The sequence below is a fragment of the Podarcis pityusensis genome, assembly GCF_964106645.2.
Source record: "Podarcis pityusensis genome assembly, chromosome: 8".
NCBI lineage: Eukaryota > Metazoa > Chordata > Lepidosauria > Squamata > Lacertidae > Podarcis > Podarcis pityusensis.
Genome location: NC_138033.1, coordinates 9,544,003 through 9,558,212, shown reverse-complemented (window position 1 = coordinate 9,558,212; position 14,210 = coordinate 9,544,003). Strand labels below are relative to the sequence as shown.

The window sequence follows — 14,210 nt, the reverse complement described above, 5'->3', positions numbered from 1 at the left end:
TTCTCCCATGGGTGCAACGTTGGATTCAAACTGCTAGCCTGCATTGTGCTCTGACCCCGCTTTCTCCAGCTCGCAAAACATTTACAAAATGCAGCTACCAGTATTTTCCCTCCCGTTTACAGCAGGCCAACTCCAATCCTGAAACTCGCCCCCCCCGAAAAAAAAGCATCTGTCCTAAGTCTTTTGCTAACTACCCAGAGCACAGTGCAAGACTCAACCCATCTGCTGGCTGGCACACAGTTTTAGCTTTGCTGGTAGCTTCCCTTCCTGTCTTTGTTGGCTTAATGACTCTGCCTATTCCCTTCCTTTGTTCTCCTTGATGGTTCCTTCACCAGGCGATTTCCTGCACACACAGAAAAACTGGTTTGGCCTGTATTTTGTCACTTTGCTAAATCCAGCGCCTGGCAACCTATTTCAATACTCCAAGCATCGATTAAATTATAACATCTACCAAACCCAGAAATTATGGGTGCCTGTTACCCACAAACTCATAACATCACCCACCCAGGATGCACCACACACAGCTCCCCTATGGAAAAGTAACAGAAAAGTTACAACAGGCATTTAGAACACACATCATCAAAAACATATCGTAACACAACATCACTTTTATCCCAACCTAACACAGCAACAGCTTATTCCTGTTTAGCAATATCCAGTCCCTTGTGAACTCTTCAAGCCACCCTGTTCCCCATGGTGCACACTCCCAGTCACTTCTACATCCCAGTCCAGCTTACCCAGTTACCCCACCTTGGCATGCACAAGATAATGGGTTTCCGACATGTTTAAGTCAGGATGTAAACCTCAGTGGCAGAGCTGTATCGCCCTAAGGCCTTTGTTCATTCTTTCCCTTTTTTTGTGCCCTTGTAGCACACACGGCTTTCAAACAAACACACAGTTACCCAAACAATCATCACAATCATTTCTTTTTCCCTTGGGCGACTGCAGCACAAGGTGGCTTTCAAACACACACACAGACACACACACCATGTTCTTAAAACCATTAAACAGTTCTCGCCACTTAAAGGTAAGGGGACCCCTGACGATTAGGTCCAGTCGTGGCCGACTCTGGGGTTGCAGCACTCATCTCACTTTATTGGCCGAGGGAGCCGGCGTACAGCTTCCAGGTCATGTGGCCAGCATGACTAAGCCGCTTCTGGCACAGAAACACTGTTTACCTTCCCGCCGGAGCGGTTCCTATTTATCTACTTGCACTTTGACGTGCTTTCGAACTGCTAGGTTGGCAGGAGCAGGGACCGAGCAACAGGAGCTCACCCTGTCACGGGGATTCGAACCACTGACCTTCCAATCGGCAAGTCCTAGGCTCTGTAGTTTAACCCACAGCGCCACCCACATCCCTTTCTCACCACTTAACAACCTGCAAAAAGCACAGATCAACAGCATTTTAAAACCACTGCTAAAACTTGCAGGAAAAATCCCTGTAGCAAAAGTAAACAGCCTCCCCCACAAAAAAATACAAACACACACACACACACACACACACATTAGGCAGCGTCCTACTGTATGTTGTTTTCATCTTGGGGTTTTCACAGATCCTGCAGATTAAGCAGCTACTTCAGAAAAAATCACAGGTTTAATAATTTTGGAGCCACCCCAGTTGTGGATCGGTCTCTGCAGCTGCTTCAAGACAAAACTCCACAATCCAATTTGCTTTCTCACTGGCACACTGGGGATCCTCTAAATCTTTTTTTCTGTTGGTCCGGGTCCACTTCTGGGTCCCCAATCCAAACTGCAACAACTGTTTGCTGACCAAGATGGGAATGTTCTGAAATGCCATAGGTATTGACTTTTCAAGATGGAAGCCTGTGCTATAGAGTTTTTTTTTGGCTGATGTCCAGCAGGGCAATGGGCTTTGCTATGGCAGCCAAATGTCTACTTTATTAGTAGCATGACAAATAAGTTAGTTTTGCAAACATTCTGTTCTGCTGTAATTAGTTGCTTTTTCTACATAGTTCACACACAATCTAGATGCGCTGCATTTCTCCTTGCCCTGCTGAACAAAACCACTTATTGAGAAACTGGTTTCAATCCGAGAATAAAGCAGGTTGGTTCTGCATTACCCTGCAGTGCCATATAACCATACAATTGTAAAGTAGGAAATTGTGTCCGTTTGTAGATGGTTCCAGCAATTGAGGAGGGGGGTGTAACCACACCTGCCTAATTCCGTTGTGGGTGGACTAATAACCAAGATTGCAGTCACCGCTTCCTCCATCATTCACCTGGACCGTGTACAGGGAGGAAGAGGAGTGGATAATCCTATTACAAGGGGAGGGGTTTATAATGTGTTTCAACTAATCACACCCCACCCTTGTGCACGGCAGGATCTAGAATCAATTTTGATTGAAAGCAGCACGTTGAAGATGAGCATGAACAGTTGTGGATTGAGATGAACTATATTTTTGTGCTCCAAACAGGTTAGTGTGTCCGCAGCCTGACTATGCTATAGTTAATGACAGCCTACCTGGCAATAATCATTTGGCAGTGGGTGACTGAGCAGATCTTACTCTGTGCACAGGAAATACTCATTAGGGACCAGACTCCTCCTTTTCTGCTGGTTATCTGGGCAGTCCAAGATCTTTCCTCATCCAAACCATCTGCTGCCTGTATCCAGAAGCTGGCTTTGATCACATCCACACTATAAATGTAAAACACTAATACAGTACCACTTTAACAGTCATGGCACTGAAACAAGTGTTTGCCATAAATATTTATCATATTCTGGTTGCCTAGGGAAAAGTACTGGTTTCAGCATTAGAAGTGCTCACGATGACTTGGGCTGACTGCTAGAAGTGTAAGTGGCTTATGTTCATAGATGAGCGACTAAATCTCTGTCACAGACTACTTTTGGGATGAATTCCAGAGAGGCAACTCCATTCGTCAAGGATCCTTGTGGCACCTCAGTGACTAACAGTTTTATTCAATGAATTATTTACTTATGAGGAATATTTATAGCCCGTCCTTTAGCGGATGCCAGGATGGGGTGCAAAATACAGAACGCAGTAACATAAAACAAAAATACAAACCACTGAAAACCAGTTTAAACAATAAGAACACACACACATAATACAATGAAAATGCCTTTGCAAATAAGTAAATCTCTTACTTATAAGAGCCAGTGTGGAGTAGTAGTTGGAGACTACTCCAACTTTGAATCCCCCCCCCCCCCGCCTTGGTCATGAACCTAACTGGGCCAGTCACTGCCTCTCAGCCTAACCTACCTCACAGGGTTGTTCTGGGGATTAAACGAGGAGGGGGAGGACCAGTGTTCGCCACCTTGAGTTCCTTAGAGAAAAAAGGTGGGATACACAGTGGTACCTCAGGTTAAGTACTTAATTCATTCTTGAGGTCTGTTCTTAACCTGAAACTGTTCTTAACCTGAAGCACCACTTTAGCTAACGGGGCCTGCTGCTGCTGCCGTGCCGCCAGAGCACAATTTCTGTTCTCATTCTGAAGCAAAGTTCTTAACCCGAGGTACTATTTCTGGGTTAGCGGAGTCTGTAACCTGAAGCGTATGTAACCCGAGGTACCACTGTACATGCAATAGATAAATGAATAAATAAAACTTGGCACCAAAATGATGGAAAGTGTCAGCAAAGCACCACTACAGAGAGGGCTCTTTCTTGCTTCATCACATAATGAGACTACCCCACACAGTGGAATGCAAAGGAGAGCTTTCTTTGCACATCTTACAGCACGAGTAGGATGAAACGGTGAGAGGATCTCCTTACTATGCCACAATCCATCCAGGTTAGTCTTTGCAACACCGTAAGGCTGTTTGTTGTTTACATCTTAGGGATGCAGTTCCTCTCCAGTTCTCCACCCCCTTAAGGATTCCACTGGTGCTTTGACTTCCTTTGAATTCCAAGCAGATAGGTTTGTTTTTATTTTAAACTGGCGGGCCTGTGAGAGCATCATCACAATGATATGCAGAGTGTCACCATGTGGGTTAAAGCAATCACTTTTCCTGGGCCAACATCTCTTGGCAAGAAATACAAAGCAGTTGTGGTAGGCTGGAGCGGCTTAAATTTGTGTTTTCAGCTCATACCACCCATATTAATTAACAATGTACATATTCCAGTCTAGTGAGGTAGGCAACCAGTTAATAAGCCTTCGCCACATGAAAGAAGCATGCACAATAGTGCTGTGACTTTTTAAAAAATATAAAACTGTTGCTGTCTATCTATTTTGCTCTGATGTGGTGATTCCTTTATCTTTTTTAAACACAAACTTTTCCCCCTTATAAACCACTTGAAAGTTGCTAAGCATCTTAGCAGATCACTAAATGACCTCTCGGCCTGTTGTAGCAACTGCTGTACTAGATGGTGCATGATTATTAATTGCATTTTTTTTTGTACAGGTATGCTGTGGACCAGCTGAATGAAGCTTGTGACCGGGATCTTGACTCTGCTATTAATGGTAGATAAATCTCAAGGGGTGTCCATTCCTGTTGTGTTGGGCGAGTTTTAGCTAGTAAAGCTCAAGGATGTGGACAAGCTGTCAGGGCAACTACTTGTATTCTGGACCCTTGCCCCTCTTGGCTGATACAAATTAGCAGGGAGGGGACAGCTGGCTGAACCAGGGAGGTGTTCAATATTGCCTTGCAAGGGGGGGGGTCCCTGCCCGTTTGAAGGAGCCTGTGGCAAAACCACTCCTCAAGAAACTCTCCCTGGATTTGGAAATTAAGTAACTACCAGCCAATCTCCCCTTCCTGGGCAAGGTTCTTGAGCAGGTAGTCGTGGACCAAGTCTAGGGACTCTTGGAGGAAACAGATTTTCTAGATCCATTTCAATTGGGGTTTCGGCACAGAAACTGCTTTGGTCAGCCGGTATGATGAGCTCTTTTGGGAGAGAGACAGAGGAAATGTGCCGCTGTTAATTTTCTTCAACCTCTCAGCAGCTTTTGATACCATCGACCATGGTACCCTCTGGAGCAGCTGTCTGAGTTGGGGGTGAGCTTTGCGGTGGTTCTGGTCCTATTTGGATGGCCATTCCAAGAAGGTGATGCTCTTGGGTCCTTCAGTGTCGGGTTCCTCAGCGTTCAATTTTATCTCCTATACTGTTCAACATCTACATGAAATTGCTGAGTGGGGTTATCCAGAGTTTGTTGTCAGCAATACGGTGATGACACACAGCTCTACTTCTCCTTTAAATCCACAGGTGGGGCAGTACTGGATTGATGTCTTGCCTCAGTAATGGACTGGATGAGAGCCAACAAACTGAAGCTCAATCCAGATAAAACTGAGGCACTCTTAGCGGGTGGTTCCCTAGACCGGATGGATGAAAGGTTGCCAGCTCTTGAGGGGGTTACACTCTCTCTGAAGGAGTGGGCCAGGTGGTTTACCAGGACAAGATAGTTTGGGCATATGACACCGATCCTGGCCTGACAGCACTGGCTGCCAAATGGTTTCTGGGCACAATTCAAAGTGCTTGTTTTGACCTATAAAGCCTTAAACGGCTCAGGACTGCAATTCCTTAAGGACCACCTCTCTCCATATGATCCAACCTGGACCATGAGATCATCATCTGAGCCCCTTCTTGGTGTGCCCCGTTCAGAGAGGTGGAGAGGGTGGCAGCACAAGAATGGGCCTTTTCTGTGGTGGCTCCTCGATTGTGGAATGCTTTACCAAGGGATGTGTGCCTGGCACCTTCATTATACATCTTTAGGCGCCGGCAAAAACGTTTCTGTTCAACCAGGCATTTGCATTGTGAACCGCCCTGTGATCTTCAGGTGAAGGGCAGTACAGTGGTACCTTGGTTTAAGAACAGCTTAGTTAACTTGGATTAAGAACGCTGCAAACCCGGAAGTAGGTGTTTTGGTTTGGGAACTTTGCCTTGGAATAAGAACATGTTTCGCTTCCTGTTGAGTGTGTTCCATTTGTAAATTGAGTCCCCCACTGCTATGGGAAACCACGCCTTGGTTTAAAAATGCTTTGTTTAAGAACGGCCTTCCGGAATGGATTAAGTTCATAAACCAAGGTACCACTGTATACAAATTTAATAAATAATAACATAAAGTTCTTCCATTGCACTAGATTGACAGAGCACTTCAATCCTTTTTAATTTTGCAAACCTAAATTTCCAATATGTGCTTGATTCCCTCCTGCAAAATAGTGATAGTCTGGAGGCATCCTTAGTTTATATATATTTGTTTGTTGTCTTAAGAGGATTTCTCTCTCTCTGAAAGGCAGGATATCATTTTTGCTAAATAAACAAAGCATTGTCAGGACTATGCATGATTAGCATTAATAAGATATTTGTCACACTCCTACTCGGAGCCAAGAACCGACAAAACATTTCCATGACTAGCATTGTCTGCAATCCTTGCAATGCCTTTTCTCCCTGGAAACACTTCCCCTTTCCCTTTGTCACGTGTTTTCATTAGTTTAGTCAAGGTATGCATTTCATCATTCTGTATCAGAGTTTGTTGCATCTGTTAGCCTTTTTCGAACTCCTTGCCTTAGGCAGGTGCCTTTACTCTATAACTTTAGACGACTGCAGAAAACCGTTTTGTTTTTTTCAGCAAGCCTGCCCACACATAAAATTCAGTTACGGTATCTATATTTGTTTTGTTTTATTAGAAGTACTACTCATTTTATCTGCGTTTTATTAATAGTTTATGTTTATTTGGGTTTGTTTCTTTTAACAGCCATGGATTTTAGCCATGCTCTGTGAATAATTCCATCATGTACGCTGCTCAGAGAGCTTCGCGATTAAGAAATCAACAAATATTTCTAATTAAGTGAGTTTTATTTAAGTATTTTATTCCAATCATGAATCGTCGGCTACACTAGTCCCTCATCTGCCGTTTTTGTCAATTATCAGGACTGGAGCTCAAAGCAGGATTTGAACTGACAGGGTCATCAGAAGGTCAAGCAGTGATTTAGCCTGTGCACTAGCGCCACTACTGAGCACCAGCCAAGTCAGGGATGTACTACAAGACAATTAAACACACAGCAAAAAACCATTTTTAATTTCACAGGCCAGAGCAGGTCACATGAGAATCCATCAGGAAATCTGCCATTGAACAAGCCCTATGCTCAGTGGTGGCCAAAGTCTGTGGCAAGTGTGCCACAAGAAGTCAAGCACAAAGCATGAGATTGTGCCACTCAAGGGCACGCTACAGTGTCCAGTCCTCTCTGGTGTCCTGTGTACACACTCCTGTTTACTCTTTGTGGAGAGATTAGATGACGCCAGCTATTTCAGAAGCATTTATGCTGACTTGTTTGCGGGGAGGTTAGACGATGTCGCACCAAGCATTGTCTCACACTTTCCAGTGCCATTTTCCAATCACTTTTCTTATCAGAAAAAGTCCAATCTTTTGGAACAGCCCCAGTTATCAGCTTTAATTGTGTAGCCTGAGTTCACCAGGATGTGATTGAATACCACCAAAAAATAGTGATACTCTGGAAGCTCCTTGAGTGAATCAACTAGCCATTACACTTGGAGGCACATGAATCTGTTCTGAAAATTCATTTTATGAATAGCAACCTCGGAGGCTGCATTCAGGAGCAGTGAAAATGAAAGGTGAGGGGCTGCTTAACCATTTCCACCATTTGTTCATGCACAATGATTCTTTCCTACACTACTTTTCTCTCAGCAGCTGGGGAGTGGTGGTGAGATAAGGTTTATTCTGTATCTTTAAAATGTGAGGCAGCAGGTTCTGAGTGAAAAAAATGCCAGAAAGGAAAAATGCTAAGCAGTCCCTCCAACCTATGCTGCAAACACGAAGGTTGTTATTCATTTAATTTTTTAAAAAAGCAAACAAGACTGGAGTTTGATGAATACATCTCCTATGTAATGTCTAGTCTAGTAGGGGGAAATATTTCTGGGTGCTTGAATTCCTTTGGTCAGGGAAGCTTTCCTACAAATTACATCAAGCAAACACAAAGTGAACATCAGCACTTCCTGACCCTCTCAAGTGTCCCTATTTTCCAGGGATTTCCCTGATTTAGAGAAGCTTGTCCTGGTTTCTGGTTTGATGCCGGAATGTCCTGCTTTTCCTTAGGACATTCCTATTTTCATCGGAGAAATCCTTGAGGGTATGCACTTCCTTATTGTGAAGTCCTATGAACAGCAGGTGGCCCTGGTTATATAATATATGCAGGTGAAACAGTCTGAATCACCTGCATAAAATACACTCCACACACATCCTCATCTCTGACTGGGCACACCTCAGTCACTGCACTTGCAACACACTCTAATCTCCTGAGTGGAGCACACAGCTTATTCGTAAAGCAGAGATAAGGAACTGGGTCCAGCGACATATCGCCCAACAGCTGTGGGTCAATTTGGCAGGAGGTGGGACTCGCTACCTGTCAGTCACTGGCTGTTGCCCTGGTGTCAGGTGAAGTGTTTTCCTTTGCAGACAAGCTTGAAAAACCCTTCCTTTGCCCTTGGAGTTTGAAATCAACAAGTGCAGCTGATAGGCGGCAGATGCTGCAGACCTCATGGTTAGTTTTCAAACTTCAAGAGCAAAAGAAGTGTTTCCCTTTACGTTTCTCTTCCCATGCTTCAGAACCAGATTATTCCAGCAGAGCCTCCTGCTTTGCAGTTGTGTCTTCACCTGCCCCACACCTGGTGTCACACATACCTGGTAATGGCAGGTATGTGGGCAGGCTGGCACGGTTTGGGGAGAACTGCATTGTGAGCCTAATTAGGATACCTGCCGGACTTAATTTGCCTTGGGGGGGGGGCTGAATGTTCCCCACTACTGTTGTAAAACCTATGTTTCGTACTCAGATGTTTCAATTTCTGACAACTCCACCTGATAGATCTCTGTAAAGAGGGTTGGAAAGTCTACCTGGGACAGTCATGCCCATCAGAGCACACAATACTATGCTAGACAGAACAATGGCCTGATTGGTGTAATGACAGCCCCCTTCCCAAGCAAGCAGCCTTATTTTTCCAGAGTTGGTGTGCTAAGAGGGCCTTGCACCCCCACCCCCACCCCGCAAACAAAAAAGAGAGTTTTTTAAGGTTTCTGCTTTGTTTTTAAGGTTCTGGAATGCTCCCACGAGATCTTGCAGGGTCATGCAAGTTCCTGCAAGAGCATCCCAGAGTCTGGTAAGCAAGGCAGAGAGCTTAAAAGCTCCTTCCACACTGGGAAAACCCTGTGCCAAAAGAGCTTTTAAGCTCTCCAACTTCCAGCATTTAAATTGTTTGATTTCAACCCACCAGCCTCCAGCCAGGTAATTTGAAAATGTACAAGTTAAATGCGGTTGTACTGTACTGGATTGTTAATTTGCAAGTAAGCAAGCCATGCTAGTATCCATCAGGATCAGTTCTCCCAGTCACTTGTAAAGCATTCTCCTTTGCTGGCCAAATAGAGTGGACAGATGCCAAAAAATGAACAGGGCTCCTGCACCTTTAATAGTGGTATGGATGGGGCTCCTGAACCTTTAATTGTCGCATAGAAGGGATAATTTCATCCAGTGCAGCTCGTCATGCACTATATACCTGCTGGAATTCTCTCTTCTACATGACTAGTGAACATGCCCTCTTTTCTTTGTCACCTGGCCACCCTATTCAAAACCTCCTTAAGCTCTCCCCTACTTCTCCAGACAGACGAGGCTCTCTCATTCATTGTAGTAGTCACTACTGTAGATTTCTAAATGAATCAAATATTACAAAACAGCACCCATCTCTACTTGTCTCTCCTCCATAGGAAGCCAAACCCAAGTAGTGTTTTCTCAGAAGTTCTCACATCTCAGGAAAGTGGGGAGAGCACATAACAGTATTCAAACCCGACTGGGCCAAATCTGCAAGCAATTGTGATGCAGTGACAAGCCTCAGGAAAGGTAATTTGCTTAAAGACAATGGATGATTCTAAGATTATAAGAACTGTTTGGAATTTTATTAGCATGATTTATGTTTCCATTGAAGGATGCATCAAGTGGGTGTGTCTGATGTTTGAACTCCTAAGTCAGTTTTAAAAGCTGAATTACAGACTTGCCCTAAAGGAAACAATCTAATGAGCTGTGTTTTACTTAATTGGATTTACAGTACAGTCTTCCATGTGTGTACTCAGAAGCAATCACCATCGAGTTCAATGGAGGTATATATCTTTCCAGGTATATATCTTTAGGATTACACCCTAATTCATATTAACTGAGGCAGTGATGAGGGACCTGTGTATACCCCACAAGTGTCCCGGAAGAAAGGGACATCCTATTTTTTTTAATCATGAGAGAATGGTGGCCGTTTTGCTTGCTGTGACCTCGCTCAATTTCCACCCGGGAAAAAAGTGAAATTGCATGAGATCACAGCACCCCAAACTGTTGCGATAAAAAAGTTGAATCTGGCATCCTGGATTTTGGCTTCAAAGTGTTGGAGGGTATGCCTGTGAACATCAGATGCTTTTGGACCCAACTCCCATCAATCCCAGACAGCATGGCCAACAGCCAGGGAAGGTGGGAGTGGCTGTCCCGCAATATTTGGAAGGCCACAGGTTTCCCCATCCCTGAGTTAAGAGGCAGCCAAATCTCAAGAGTACAGAGGCCTGGAAGCTCTGTATACTACATCCAGAATCAGAGGCAGCATGAGTCTGAATACTGGTAGCTGAAGCTCACAAACAGGGGAGTGCTCTTGCTCTTGTGTCTCACTCCCCTCTAATTGTCTCTTGAGCCCACAGACTGCAGCAAACAGAGGCAAGGATGTTGTGTGGCTCGGCACAGGTTATTCCCCAACTAACCCAGCAAGGAAATCGTTTTTCTGGGAACCTTAAGTCACACACCACACAAGTCCCTCCAAGCTAGCCACTGGTGTTCTTCCTTGCTTCAGCCTGAAAGCACACCCATTCCGGTGCAGGAACCCAAGGTTCTTTCTCAACCACCCGGTGACTCCCCAAGCCAACGTTATCCTGGTGTCTAAGAAATGGGCAGGTAGGAAGAGTATGCAAGAGGAAGGGAGAAGGTGACAAAGAGAGATTATGGGCACAGTAATTACACATAATAGCATTCCACACATTAGCATCAGGAAAATAAAGTAATTTTAAGAGATTAATTCCTGAATGATGCCTGAGCATCCTTTTAGGAGCATCCTATCGTCCTCGCTGCAGTGTTAACTGCTTCATTGCCCAGAGGACTGGCACATTTTAATTTTAAAGAAAATTAAGCTAGTCAGATGCAAAGTCTAAAAAGACAAAGTGGCCCCATGCTTATTTAGTACGTGCCAAATGCTCACTTGTAATGTGGCTGTATGCAACATATCTTCTCCTTCTCCTCCTTCTTCTCCTTCTCCTTCTCCTTCTCCTTCTTTCTTCTTCTTCTATTTATATACCGCCCTTTATCCAACAATCCCAGGGCAGTGTACAACATTTTAATTTCTAGGCATTTCATCTAGTAGTCCAGCAAACAGAAAGATGTATTTGGATGCAGTTTCTGTCTCAGCGCTGCCACTGGCTCAAAATCTATGTGGCCCTGGTCAAGACATTCTGTAATAGTTCCCTGTCTGTAAAATGTGGGTATCAGGCTTGCTCTACACACACAGCAGAACCAGTGAAGGCCGTGAATGTCCTGTGTGAGTGCCTGGCGGCTAACAGATTGAGGTTGAATCCTGACAAGACAGAAGTACTGTTGGGGGGGGGGACAGGGGGCGAGTGGGTGGGGGGGACTCCCTGGTCCTGAATGGGGCAACTGTGCCCCTGAAGGACCAGGTGTGCAGCCTATGAGCCATTTTGGACTCACAGCTGTCCATGGAGGTGCAGGTTAATTCTGTGTCCAGGGCGGCTGTCTACCAGCTCCATCTGGTATGCAGGCTGTGATCCTACCTGCCCAAGGACTGTCTCGCCAGAGTGGTGCATGCTCTAGTTGTCTCCCGCTTGGACTACTGCAATGCGCTCTACGTGGGGCTACCTTTGAAGGTGACCCGGAAACTGCAATTAATCCAGAATGCGGCAGCTAGACTGGTGACTGGGAGTGGCTGCCGGGACCATACAGTAGAACACCGGTCCTGAGAGATATGCATTGGCTCCCAGTATGTTTCCGAGCACAATTCAAAGTGTTGGTGCTGACCTTTAAAGCCCTAAACGGCCTCGGTCCAGTATACCTGAAGGAGCGTCTCCACCCCCATCGTTCAGCCCGGACACTGAGATCCAGCTCCGAGGGCCTTCTGGCGGTTCCCTCGTTGCGAGAAGTGAGGTTACAGGGAACCAGACAGAGGTTTGAAATGCTGTCCAGTTGTTTGCAAACATATGGAGGAAACCTGCTCCTTGATCTCAGGAACCATCATGCAATATTTGTTTAAGATCAATGCAGTTTTGAGAGATTCAGTTTGCTATATTGATAAATTGTGTCCAGACACAGATGAAAACTAGCTCCTTAGTCGGGTGCAAAATTTAGTTACGATATCTTAACAGGTGTTTAAATTCATAGTAAGTGTTAACTGTCAAAGTTATCCAGAATTCTTAACCAGGCCACATGGTAAGCAAAATAGGGGCAGGAAGGAGTAAGAAAAAACGTTGATTATTGTTGGAGCCATTTTATTTATTTGCTTATTTATATCCCACCATTTGTCTCCAAGACACACAGAGCCAGCATTTTGTCACAGTCTCTGCTCGGTGCTTTGCAGATTTCTAGTTGTGTCTATGAGAGTTCTGCACACTATTTCATAACGTTTTGTTTGGGCCAATAAAAGTTCCCCCCTAAAGCAGATTTTGGAATTTTCCAAATGATAACACCTTCAGGAGTGAGGAAGCTGTCGTTTTTCCAGATGCCGTTGGACTAGAACTCATCCCCGACTACTGGCACTGCTGGCTAGGGCTGACAGGAGCTGGGAAGTGACAAGTTCCCCATCCATGACTAGACAAACTGTAAGTGGGTTTTGCAATCTCTGAATGGGACAAAGCAACAACCCTGCAAGTTCTGGCTGAACTCTTCCACCCACTTTGACTGTTGTGTATCTCCACCCAAGACAATAAGTTTGTGTACCCACTTACCTCTATGGCTTAATCATTAAGACACATTAAAAAAACTTATTTGTTACATGAAGAGGTGTTAAAGCGACAATGCAAGGAATGGATGCCAAACAGTTTAAGAACAGTTCTGTTTAAGAACGATTCGGTTTACAAACTCCGCAAAACCGAAAATAGTGTGCCAGTTTGAAAACTTTACCTCGGTCTAAGAATGGAATCTGAACGGTGGCAGGGCACTGGCGGTGAGAGGCCTCATTAGAGAAAGCGCACCTCGGTTTAAGAACAGTTTCAGTTTAAGAATGGACTTCCGGAACGTATTAAGTTCATAAACCAAGGTACCACTGTACTAAAAAATCAGTTAAATAATGGATTAAAGGTAAATGGACCCCTGACCATTAGGTCCAGTCGTGACCGACTCTGGGGTTGCGGCGCTCATCTCGCTTTATTGGCCGAGGGAGCAGGCGTACAGCTTCCGGGTCATGTGGCCAGCATGACTAAGCCGCTTCTGGCGAACCAGAGCATCACACGGAAACGCCGTTTACCTTCCCACCGGAGTAGTACCTATTTATCTACTTGCACTTTGGTGAGCTTTTGAACTGCTAGGTGGGCAGGAGCAGGGACCGAGCAACGGGAGCGCACCCCGTCACGGGGATTTGAACTGCCGACCTTCTGATCAGCAAGTCCTAGGCTTAACAGTTTACACCACAGTGCCACCCACATCCCAAATAATGGATTACCTGACCCCAATTGTCATTTTTCACATTCAGAACCGGTTCATGACATTTCACTCTGATTCCAGTTTCTGTTTGAAAAGATTGTTCTGTAGATTTCTTGCGCCATAACTAAAAAGTATTTATCTGTTTGTTTGTTTGCTTGCTTGCTTGCTTGCTTGCTTGCTTGCTTGGTTGCTTGCTTGCTTGCTTGTTTGCTTGCTTGCTTGCTTGCTTGCTTGCTTGCTTGCTTGCTTGCATTTCTAGGTGGTTTTTCAACAAAGTTCCCAGGGTGACTAACATGAACAGAATATAAAATCAATACACACACACACCACACATCACAGAATAAAAGCAGCAACAATCATAAAATCTCACCTGGAGTTACAGGGATACATATACACACACCTGTAGTTCAGGACGATATTTCATGCATCTGGCGAAGTGAACTGTAATCCATGAGAACCTTTGCCACAAAAAATTGTTGGCCTTTAAGCTGCCGCAAGACTCTGGTCTTTTTCAGAGGACAACTAGTTTATCGAGAATTAGTCTGGATTTGTTTGCACGTTT

At 44.8% G+C, this 14,210-nt stretch overlaps 1 long non-coding RNA gene across 4 annotated transcripts; it reads left to right on the top strand.

Moving 5' to 3' along the window:
- Nucleotides 1-2,349: 2,349 nt before the first annotated feature.
- On the top strand, nucleotides 2,350-13,006 carry LOC308484565. Of its 4 annotated transcripts, none has more exons than XR_013989989.1 (6): nucleotides 2,350-2,435; nucleotides 4,379-4,437; nucleotides 6,667-6,759; nucleotides 9,685-9,817; nucleotides 10,800-10,900; nucleotides 12,729-13,006. It is a non-coding gene; the product is annotated as an uncharacterized lncRNA (long non-coding RNA). The 4 variants fall into 4 exon arrangements; XR_013989990.1 differs by having other exon boundaries at nucleotides 10,644-10,900; XR_013989991.1 differs by having other exon boundaries at nucleotides 10,644-10,900; nucleotides 12,670-13,006.
- The last annotated feature ends 1,204 nt before the right edge of the window (nucleotides 13,007-14,210 follow it).